The sequence below is a fragment of the Pseudochaenichthys georgianus genome, chromosome 5, assembly GCF_902827115.2.
Source record: "Pseudochaenichthys georgianus chromosome 5, fPseGeo1.2, whole genome shotgun sequence".
Classification (NCBI taxonomy): Eukaryota; Metazoa; Chordata; class Actinopteri; order Perciformes; family Channichthyidae; genus Pseudochaenichthys; species Pseudochaenichthys georgianus.
The window spans coordinates 25,910,396-25,922,018 of record NC_047507.1 but is presented as its reverse complement, the minus strand read 5'-3'; the positions used below and the strand labels follow the sequence as shown (position 1 = coordinate 25,922,018).

The following is an 11,623-nucleotide window of genomic DNA, read 5'->3' as shown; positions in this document are numbered from 1 at the left end:
TTGTCGCCCATCAGCTGTAGAGAGTTAACTAACTAGAGGGGCGTGGCACCTTAGCTGTGAGAACTCAGCAATCAGGCGTCCATTTAGGCAGCTGTTTCTTGAGCGTCAGCGGCAGCGTCAGACTGCCAAAGACATTGGAGTCCTGCGGGAGTCACGAGGGTGGCAAAGAGGAGGCAAATCCTACTCTAATTTGAGCTAAGTATCACTGGTGTCTTATTCTTATTTTTCTTTTGTTTAGCTTTCTAGCCCCTCATGCTATAATCATGTGTATTTTCTCCATTCCTGTTCATGTGTCTTCTCGCAATTTTCACTGGCCCCGTGTATCTCCTAATCGCTATAACCGGCCCGCTCTCGTCTATCCCACGTGCTCCACTGAGATCCAGCACCTAGTTTCAGGCGGCCTGTGGAACTGCCAGTCAGCTGTTCCTAAGGCTGACTTCATCTCTGGCTACGCCTCCCTGCAGTCTCTGGATTTCCTTGCTCTCACTGAGACGTGGATTACTCCATCCAACACATCCACCCCAGCAGCTCTCTCCACAGCATATTCCTTCTCCCATACACCCAGACCCACTGGCAGAGGAGGTGGCACTGGTCTCCTGCTCTCTCCCAAATGGAGCTTTTCCCTCTTCAAGCTACCTAACTTCACTCCTTCCACCTTTGAATTCCATGCCGTCACTGTGACCCATCCTATACAACTGACCATTGTTGTTCTCTACCGTCCACCAGGCGCCTTGGGGGACTTCTTGGAGGAATTAGATCATCTCCTCTCACACATCCCTGAAACTGGCCCTCCCGCTGTACTTCTCGGAGACTTCAACCTCCAGACGGGGAAGATAGACGAACTAACATCTCTGTTAACCGCCTTTGCTTTCTCACTGTCTCCGTCCCCACCGACTCATAAAGCTGGCAATGTCCTCGATCTCATATTCTCAAGGAACTGCACTACTTCTAACCTCTCTGTAAACCCGCTCCACACCTCCGATCACTTCTTCATTTCATTCTCTTTACCCCTTTCCAAACATAACAAACTAATCTCTTCTCATCCTGCACTTGTCCGCCGTAACCTTCGTTCCCTCTCCCCCTCTACCTTTGCCTCCTCGGTGCTCTCAGCCCTCCCTTCCTCTGACTCGTTCCAACTCCTGCCTCCAAACTCTGCTGCAGAAACTCTCCTCTCTACTCTCTCATCCTCTCTGGACTCTCTCTGTCCTCTCACATCTCGGCAGGCTCGTCAGTCCCCTCCTGCTCCCTGGCTAAATGACGCACTGCGTGCTAATAGAACCGTCCTTAGGGCAGCAGAGCGGAAATGGTGGAAATCCAAACACCGTGACGACCTCCTAACCTATCAGGCTCTCCTCTCCTCTTTCTCTGCTTCCATCTCTCAGACAAAAAGCACTTTCTTTCAAGATAAGATCCAATCTTCCTATTCCAATCCTAAAAAACTATTTTCCATCTTCTCCACCCTCTTGGACCCCCCCAAAGCCCCTTCCCCCTCCTCCCTTCTGTCAAGCGACTTTGTTAACCACTTTGAAAAAAAGGTTTACGACATTCGCTCTTCTTTTTCTGACTCACCCCTACTCACCGCCGGATCACCTGAGCCACCTTCAACCGGCACACTAACCTCCTTTTCCCCTCTCTCTCCAAGTGAGGTTCTTACCCTCATTACCTCTGCCCGCCCTACCACCTGTCCTCTGGACCCTATCCCTTCAAACCTCCTTCAGACTATCGCTCCTGATATTCTACCGTTCTCACCCATTTCATCAACACTTCTCTAACTTCTGGTCACTTTCCAAACAGTCTCAAGGAGGCGAGAGTAAACCCTCTCCTGAAGAAACCCACTCTCAACCCGTCTGATGTTATAAACTACAGGCCTGTCTCTCTCATCCCGTTCCTGTCTAAAACACTTGAACGCGCTGTCTTTAAACAACTCTCCTGTTATCTCCATCAGAACAACCTTCTGGATCCGCACCAGTCTGGTTTCAAGGCAGGTCATTCCACAGAAACTGCTCTCATTGCTGTCACTGAGGAACTGCACACTGCTAAAGCAGCCTCCCTCTCCTCTGTCCTCATCCTGTTGGACCTGTCTGCTGCATTCGACACGGTGAATCATCAGATCCTCCTTCGCACTCTCCAAGAACTTGGAGTTTCAGGCTCTGCACTTTCCCTCCTCACCTCATACCTCAAAGACCGCACCTACAGGGTTACTTGGAGAGGGTCTGAGTCCGACCCTTGTCAATTAACTACAGGGGTCCCTCAGGGCTCTGTTCTTGGTCCTCTCCTCTTCTCCCTGTACACAAACTCGCTCGGATCTGTCATTAGCCCGCATGGTTTTTCATACCACTGCTACGCTGACGACACCCAATTAATTCTGTCCTTTCCCCGCTCAGAGACCCAGGTCGTCGCACGCATCTCTGCTTGTTTAGCTGACATCTCTCAGTGGATGTCCGCTCATCATCTCAAGCTCAACCTTGACAAAACTGAAGTGCTTTTCCTTCCGGGAAAAGATTGTCCCTCTCTTGACCTAACTATCAACATCGGCCCCTCTGTTGTTTCCCCGACTCAGACTGCAAGGAATCTGGGTGTTATCCTAGATAACAACCTGTCGTTTACTGCAAACATCGCTGCTACAACCCGCTGCTGCAGATACACGCTTTTCAACATCAGGAAGATACGCCCACAGCTGACCCAGAAATCGACGCAGGTTCTGGTCCAGGCTCTCGTCACCTCACGCCTAGACTACTGCAACTCCCTCCTGGCTGGTCTACCTGCATGTGCCATCCGACCTCTGCAGCTCATCCAGAATGCAGCGGCTCGTCTGGTCTTCAACCTTCCAAAATGTTCCCACACCACGCCGCTCCTCCGCTCCCTCCACTGGCTTCCGGTAACTGCTAGAATCCACTTCAAGACACTGGTACTTGCGTACCATGCTGCGAATGGATCTGGCCCTTCCTACATCCAGGACATGGTTAAACTGTACACCCCAGCACGTGCACTACGCTCTGCATCAACCAAACGACTCGCTGCACCCTCGCTGCGAGGGGGACCCAAGTTCCCATCAGCAAAAACACGTGGGTTTGCTATCCTGGCTCCAAAATGGTGGAATGAGCTCCCCATTGAAATCAGGACCGCAGAAAGCTTACACACCTTCCGGCGCAGACTGAAAACTCATCTCTTTCGACTCCACTTCGAGCGATAGAATGACTAACAAAGAACTGCTAACAGAGCACTTATATACTAATAAAGGACTGGCTTAGCCAGTTGAGCAGCACTTGAAACGATTGGCTCTTTGAAACCTGATGTTCTTATATGATTCTGTTTTCCTCAAGGTTGTGTCTTCCTGGTCGAATGTACTTATTGTAAGTCGCTTTGGATAAAAGCGTCAGCTAAATGCAATGTAATAATGTAATGTAATGTAATGGATACAGCTTGTATCATTAAACCTGGGGAAAGGAAAGGGTAGCAAAAAGCTTTTAATGTACCAAGAAACAGAACTCGAAATATATCAAATAAACAGCAGTCCAACCTTATGGTGTTAGGAGCCATACAACCTACCGTAGATTTGACAATAATCACAAAGGAAAAACAAAAAAGGAGTGTTATCATCATTTGAATAGAGTAAATACCTATACATAAGAAATGTATATACAGATGCTTTAAATCAATCAATAAAAGGCAATTATTTAAGCGTTACAATGGATTGAAGAGGCCGTTGAGAACAATGTTGGTTCGTATTCAAGTCAGTTTGAGATACCAAGCAGATCAGAGATGTTGATGTAGTTGAAACCGTCATAAAACAGGATTTTAATGATGGTATTGGGAATGTGCTATCTCCATGGATACCAGCATATATTGAAATCAAAGGAAATGAATTAGCAGATACTTTTGAAAAAGTAGCCACCGCAATTTATGGAGTGCAGTAAAAAAGTTAGAAAAACAACTTATCTGGATCTCAACTAAGTAAACAACCACTCATTTATTATTTAGCTTAGAGATGTGGGTTTTCACATGAAAAGGCTGGGAGGTAAAATTTGATAGAGAAATCTAATCTTTTGGTAACTTTTCTTTAAACATTTTTCTAACAGAGCAAAGCTGTTTTATTCCATCAATGACACAGCATCACACAGTTTCTGTTTGGTGGAGCGTCCTCAAGCAGCTTTACTGATGATAAGCCACCAAGGGAACATTAATAAGCAATTTTCTGGTATTTGGAACCCATAACCCAAAGGCCAACATGTTACCAACTGTTCATTAAGTGTTGCATTTCCTCAGGGGCAGAATAATTGGCTACTGACCCTTTCATTGGATGAATTAAAATTGCAATGAGTTGGAAATTATATCATAGAAACAAGCTAACAAATAATAACAATTCAAAATAACACTTCAGATTCAGTTTCAAAACCACAGCGCATGGTAAAAGTAAACTAAAGTAAAGTTATATCCCAAGGGCCTCTCTTTGCAATTACTTTTTCAGTTTTATGTATTATGTTAAAATGTTGTTTAAACTATCTTTACAAAGATTGCTGACTCCCCAACTCCTTTGCAACCCTTTCTTTAGAAGGGACCTTGGAGATCCTTTGCCAACCAAAGTTTCAAATAATCCATCTGTTATTTAAGTTTTCATACAAAAAAGCGACATTTGATTATGATCCAATATCATTTACAATGATTCCTATGTTTTGTTCCTTATGGCTTTCCTGTCTTGTGGCAGTTTGCCTACTAGTGCTCTGCTCCCACCACCACCTGGGTGTTTCTCAATGTCGAGGATGCTTGCTTGGTAGCACATGTCTTCCGAGTTGCTTCAGAAGCGAGGCAAGAATCCACATGGGTAGACTTCGCGTCCTTAAAATCCCCACAATGCTTTGCGCACAGACCAATTTCAAAAACCCTTGCGGAGAATGGCTGAACCGACGGACCACACATTTAAATGTAAGTATGTAGTGGCGTAGAACATGTGTTGGTAAATATGTTACTTTGTTACATTTGTTTGTTATGACCAAAAATGTGTTCCGTGAAAGTAAAGCAAGTTCATAATTAGATAGACAACGTGAGGTATTTATTTTCGGTACAGTTTATGTTGAAACCGTTAGAGAGAGTGGCACACTTGTTAGCCTGTTCCATTCTTCTTCGTTTTCCGAAGCCGTGGCTTGGAAGCATACTTGCTTCGTTTCTGAAGGAAGTGACTTGGAAGTACGCGACTACCAAGCCAGCATCCTCGCGATTGAGAAACACCCAGTGTCTCCAAACAATTACACCAGGTGTTCTAATCACCCAGTGCCCAAACATGCCTTCAAAATAAAAGCATAGAAACTACTTTCACTTACGACAATAACTAGGAATACATTTACTATAAACAGCAGGAAAATAAATGTTAAACTATTAAATAATATGAAGTGATATAGCTCCAACATACTTCATATGTCAACATTTCAACATTATTATCGGAGCACTTATGCTTAAGACCTTCTCAATACTATTTATTTGGTTAAAACACGGCATTTACTCTTTCAACCAGACCTCCAACAATGAGCTTGCCAAAGATGACCGGTGATGTTGTGTCAGTCATGTTCCAGTGTCTGCCTTATCAAGTATTCATATTTCAAGCATTCAATCGCATACAATTTACATAACTAGTGTGACTAACCTTTCATAAAGATCTAATATAAAGCCCACCAGGAATTCAAATTAGTTGCATATACTAATTCAAGCAAAGATAGTTCGTAGTGTAAGTTGCCATTTCTTTGTTCTAAAATCGGCACACATTATTCTCCTGCAAAGAGATGTTGATTGCTTTAGTCTTGCTTTACCTGTCTCTTTGACAGTTTCAGTATCATCAGACTTCACTTGATCCTTGTTCATGTAACTGTACTTTGTCTTTGATGACATGTTTACTGCATTCTGCTTTGAACAAGGTGAAAGAACTTCACAGACATAGTTGATCTGTCATCTTTGTGGTGGTTTTGAAACTTGCGGATGGCACCTTTCACATTCCCCGCAGTTATTTGTCTTCACAGATCACTGCTCGTGCATCAGACTCTCCTTGTTTCGATACACCCACACAGTATTACCAGTACTGCTGGAGACATTGATCAAACCACAATTTGAACAGTGTATGTGTGTGTTAGGGGGTGGGCAACTTTAATTGCAGGGCCAGACTAGCTGAAACTGTGACAATAATATATGTTAAGGCGACCTGACATGATAGATGAGTCAGATCCCTGTAGGATATTACTACTTTTCTTCAGTGCCTCCATCTCTTTCCGTCTCAACCTTTGTGCTCCAATCCTCTAAATACTGAAAGGTTGGCACCCTTTTAAAGTTAGTTTAATTTTAACACCTGTCATTTTTGTTGTTCTTTTTTTTGTATGGCTGCAGACAGTACAGTTTGCATTGGAGCTGGTTTTGTGACAGGGACACATTCATCATGTAATAAAGTGATGCAAGCCGTTACAACATGCTACAATGAAACTCAGCGACTCAGTCCTGTACAGCAGTGAAGAGGAAGTGTTGCCATTTCAGCATCGTTTCTATGGCTTCAATGCCAATAATGTAGAGGCACATATGATTAACTCTTGCTGGTACACTGTAAGCCCCGATAAGTTGAATCTACTTAAAAAAATAGAGGAAAGTGGTTGCCTTTAAAAATTTAAGTAAAGCATTATGAAAACTTGAGTAAATTAAACTTAAATTAATCAAGGACTTTAATTGTTATTTGAAGTACAATGCACTTCATGTCAAGTTGATTTTACTTACATTTTTAAGTCAACCACTTTCTATTTTTTTTAAGTAACGCATTAGGAAAACTTGAGTGAATTTAACTTAAGTTATTCAAGGACTGGAATTGTTATTTGAAGTACAATGCACTTCATGTGAAGTTGATTTTACTTAAAAATATTGTGTAATATCAATTGCTTTGCCCAATTATATAACTTAGAATTTTTAGTTGAAAGTGGTTACATTACGTATATATATTTTTTATTCCGTCAACTACAAAAAAGAAAAAGACACAAAAATAAAGTTTTACCTTTTATTAAAACTTGGATACAATGAAATTGAGCATCCTATAAAAACTGTAGCAAAAATATTGTACCATACATTTTCACATTAAACCATAGCAATCTCTATATATATCGCTCTGAAAAAATTAAGAGACCTCTTTAAAATGATAACTTTCTCTCGTTTTACAACATTTATCCCAAACTCCAAATATTCTTATTTAGAGCATTTATTTACAAAAAATACCAAATGTTCAAAGAAACCAAAAAAGATGGAGTGTTTTCAGACCTCGAATAGTGCAAAGAAAACAATTTAAAATTCATTTTTCAACAACACAATACTATTGTTTTAACATGGGAAGAGATCAGGAATCAATAATTGGTGGAATAACCCAGATTTTCAATCACAGCTTTCATGCGCCTTGGCTGCTCTGCAACACCTTTCACATTGCTGTTGGGTCACTTATTAAGCCACTCCTGGCACAAACAAATCAAGCAGCTTGGCTTTGTGTGCCAGGAGAGACATAAAGTCTTTCAGCAACAATGTGACAGACTGGTGGCGAGCAACCAAGACGCATTGAAAACGGTTATTGAAACATCTGGGTTATTCGATCAAATATTGATTCCTGAGCTCTTCCTAAGTTAAAACATTAGTATTGTGTCGTTTAATAATGAAGAACTTGTTTTCTTTGCATTATTTGAGGTTTGAAAACACAGAATGTTCTCTGTTATTCTGACCAGAAAAGTATTTTCTGCAAATAAATGCTCTAAATGACTTCTTTGTTTGGAGTTTGGGAGAGATGTTGTCAGTAGTTTATAGAATAAAACACAAATGGAAATGCCAACAAAAGGTCAAACAGTGCAAACATGCAACAACAAAATGCAATATTGAAGTAGCCAACTTTTCAGAACCCCGTAAGCTGATTTTTGGGTGCCAGCTCAACCTTACCAAGCTTCAACATCACCTGCTGAACAAAGTGGAAAGTGTTTTTCATGCACTTTGGGTACTCCAATTGCAGGGCATAAATGAGTCCGAACAGGACACAGAAGTTCTGAGGCAGGTTAGCCGGTCCATCCATCACCACATTCCCCTCCAAGACGATTGCCACACTGGATGGGTTGAGCTGCGGATTTTCTCCGACACAGAGGATTCCCAGTGGAGTTTGACTGTACACCTCCTTATCAGCCGCATCCTAACAGAGAAATAAAGAGATTGACATATAATTCTACATCGTCCACCAAAAAGTAGCTTCCACTGTTTATAATGAAAAGCATCATACAACATAAAAACCAAAAGTAATAAATAAAAGGACAATCTGGGCCTTAAATTGGCCTTACGTGGATCTGTACATTTCAAGTACTAGTTACAAATTGTGCACCAAATATGGTTTTGCATATATCTTGGCTGCCATGAATTTGTGAACATTTGAAGACAATCTTCATTATTCACCTACAACACATTAGGTGTTAGGCTCATTTAGTATGAAGGACACACACAGACACTCCCTTGATCTTTACCCTTTGTAGTGTGTGCACAAAACTATTCCAGAACATTATAAACATTTTCTCTAACTGTCCCCCTCGTACCTGCACGCCGGAGGAAGGACTAAACAGACACATAACCTCACATTACAATGTATAGTGCAGAACTAAAATTATCTACCAGCAAAATGGCCAAAATATATGTATTTTTTGGATTTACTGTATTTTATGAACAATGACTGTTAATTGTTTGGATTTGCTTTGTGTTTATATCTGTTCCGTCATTTATATGGATGTTTCATCATCTATATATATATATATATTTCGAAGCCAAATCCATTTGGATGTGTGATTCTTGTGTTTCAATTGCTATATTTCCTCGAAGGCTTTGATTATCATAAGACAACAATTACAAAAAATAACATTAATGAAAAAATGTTTCATTTGCATTTTTCCTAGAAAAACATGAACATGTAAACCTAGTTTTTCTTAGAGTGTATTTTTTCTTACATACATTACATTTGTATGGACACTTACATTGTTAAATGTTATATAGCAAAGAGTATTTAAAAAACCGAATCATATTTCATTTATATTGTTGGTGAATTAGTTAGACAATATATATATATATATATATATATATATATATATATATATAAGGAATTGTGTAAATTACATTTAGTTCCGTATTTTATTTAAACCCTGAATAATGTCCCGGGTCAGTTTGACCCGAACATTACCAAAGGGTTCAAAATGTGAACATAACACAAGGGTTAAAGTTACTTACGGTGCAGGTCTTGAAGAAGGCAGAAGGCTCATCTCATCCCCCAAGATGATTGGCAGTCCCCGAACACAAAGGCATCTGATGTCTGTTGGCTCAGTGGTCTGGAATATAGTGGAGATAACAAAGAATGGTCATACATTCATCAAATACATTCTACAAACTCTACACAATGACTTTATTTAAAATATAGTTGAAAGTAAAGGAGAGGACAAAAGGAGATGACATGATGGGAGAGAATAGAAAAGGGAGAGAACAAACATAACTTCTTCTTGACCAAAGAATAGAATAGGAAACAAAACAAGAGAGCAAAGCAAAATGAACAAGGGAAAAGAGGAAACAATGACACATGAAGAGATGCAATTAAATTGACAGGACAAGAGCAGCAAATGAGAGAAAAGAAGAGATGAGAAGGAAGTCAAAGGGACAGAAGAGGAACAAGGAGAGAGGAAAGAGATTGGGTAGATAGATGTTAAGTAAACCCACCTTTGTCTGACTTAAAAGCTGAGACAGAAATTGGCCAGTGACACCCTTCTTCTTCCTAAAGAGGTCCATCAGGCTCGGAGAGAAACGGTCAAGTGCATCGAAGAAGTTGTCCTTGAGATTTTCCCCCACCACTCTGTTGAACTCGCAATAAACCTGAAACACAAAAGAGAACAAACCATGTAAAACTGTCAAATAAAATCATCCTTGGTGAAACAAATAAGTGCATTTTTTATTTAGACAGCTTTTGCATGCTTCACCATCTGATTTTTCAAGATGCCTCTGTGCACTTCTCACAGTAATATCTTAATAAAATCAGATATGTAAGTAGGTATGAGGATATAACTACATTTTATGAACATTACATTTAGAACACAAAAGGACAAACAAACCTGGGGAGGTTTCAGCCTGGAACCGAGATGACAACAATGCAACAAGAATTGTCAAAATCGGTTAATATATGGATGAGTGGGGGGGGGGAACGGTTGGACACAGGCTGTGGGGGGCCACCCGAGACCGGGCTATGTCCCCGTTAGAAGGAACCGGGTGAAATAGCCAAAAAAAGAAAAATTAATAAAACCGGGGAAAAGTGACAAAAAGTGTCCGAAAATAGGCACTCGTGAGGCGGGCAGAGTCCCCGTTACATTCCTCCATGGTTTGAGCGAAAAATGGCTACGTCAACTATTATGAGAACCAGGATGGGGGGTTCAAAAGGCCTCCCCAAGGCCGACCCAAAGTGCATGGTGAGCGGACTCATCACCTCCGTGAGAGTGGAGGTGTCCTGAGAGTGGAGCCTGCAGGCAGACCCCTCTCAGGCTGACAGGCAGGTAGGCCATACAGCTATTTTAGCCGGCCGGTGTTCCGGTTTAACTGGTTCCCCGATCAACTGGTTGACAGATGTGGAGGCGTGGCCTTCGACTGAAATACACATTTCGATCGCTTCTTCTGTCGTTTACATAAATCTTTTGGTATATTTGGCTGGATAGGAACACTTTGATGCACATTCAGTACCAGTGTGTGAGGTTGTGGTTACGATGGCGATATCCGGACGCGAACAGCGAGGACTACAAAAAGAAAAACGAGTTGACATGGGCATGTCTGTTCAAAACATTGCGAGCTCCAATAAATCATTTAAACCAGCTATTGTTGGCAGACTTATTACTGAATATCGTTCTTAATGTGATACCAAGTCCATCTGAGACCTGTGTACACCTTCAGACAGCCTCCAAGTGAAGCACACGTTGTTTACTCACAGTTTGAAAGCAGAGTGGAGAAGTCTTCAGCTGTGTTAAACTGTGATCCGCTCGAATAAATCCTTAAAACCAGCTATTGTTGCCCGAATTATCACTGAATATCGTTCCTAATGTGATACCAAGTCCATCTGAGACGTGTACACCTGCAGACAGCCTCCCAGTGAAGCGTACGTTGTTTACTCAGAGTTTGAAAGCAGCGTGGAGAAGTCTTCAGCTGTGTTAAACTGTGATCCTCTCAGGTAAACTGTGATTCGCCCAGGGAAAATGGGATCCGCCCAGATTAAACTGTGTTACATCTTCTGTGGCTATCTACCAGCGATCATGTTTAATATGAAAGACACACACATACATCCCTTATAAAAACGGCATTCTGCAGCACTCATCCAGATCACATGTGACTGTTAACTCGTTTTGCAAAGATAGCAGCAGAAATGTCATTGCTGCATGTGCAGGGATATTTAGACTTTAAAATGCTGATGGGTCATTAATCTTGGTCTCGGCAAACAATATTAGGAATCTTCTATTCCAACTACATAATATTCAGTGTCCATCGACATGAAAATAACAAAAAAGTTCATGCTGGACTCAAACCCGAGTCCCAACAGCGAAAGTCACTCCAGCCCTGCACGTTATGA

The 11,623-nt window shown here is 41.4% G+C and overlaps 1 long non-coding RNA gene across 1 annotated transcript; it reads right to left on the bottom strand.

Moving 5' to 3' along the window:
• Positions 1–7,007: 7,007 nt before the first annotated feature.
• On the bottom strand, positions 7,008–10,772 carry LOC117446767 (uncharacterized). Its single transcript, XR_004552172.2, has 3 exons — positions 9,739–10,772; positions 9,259–9,356; positions 7,008–8,182 (listed from the first exon to the last, which is right to left on the bottom strand). It is a non-coding gene; the product is annotated as an uncharacterized lncRNA (long non-coding RNA).
• Positions 10,773–11,623: the final 851 nt, after the last annotated feature.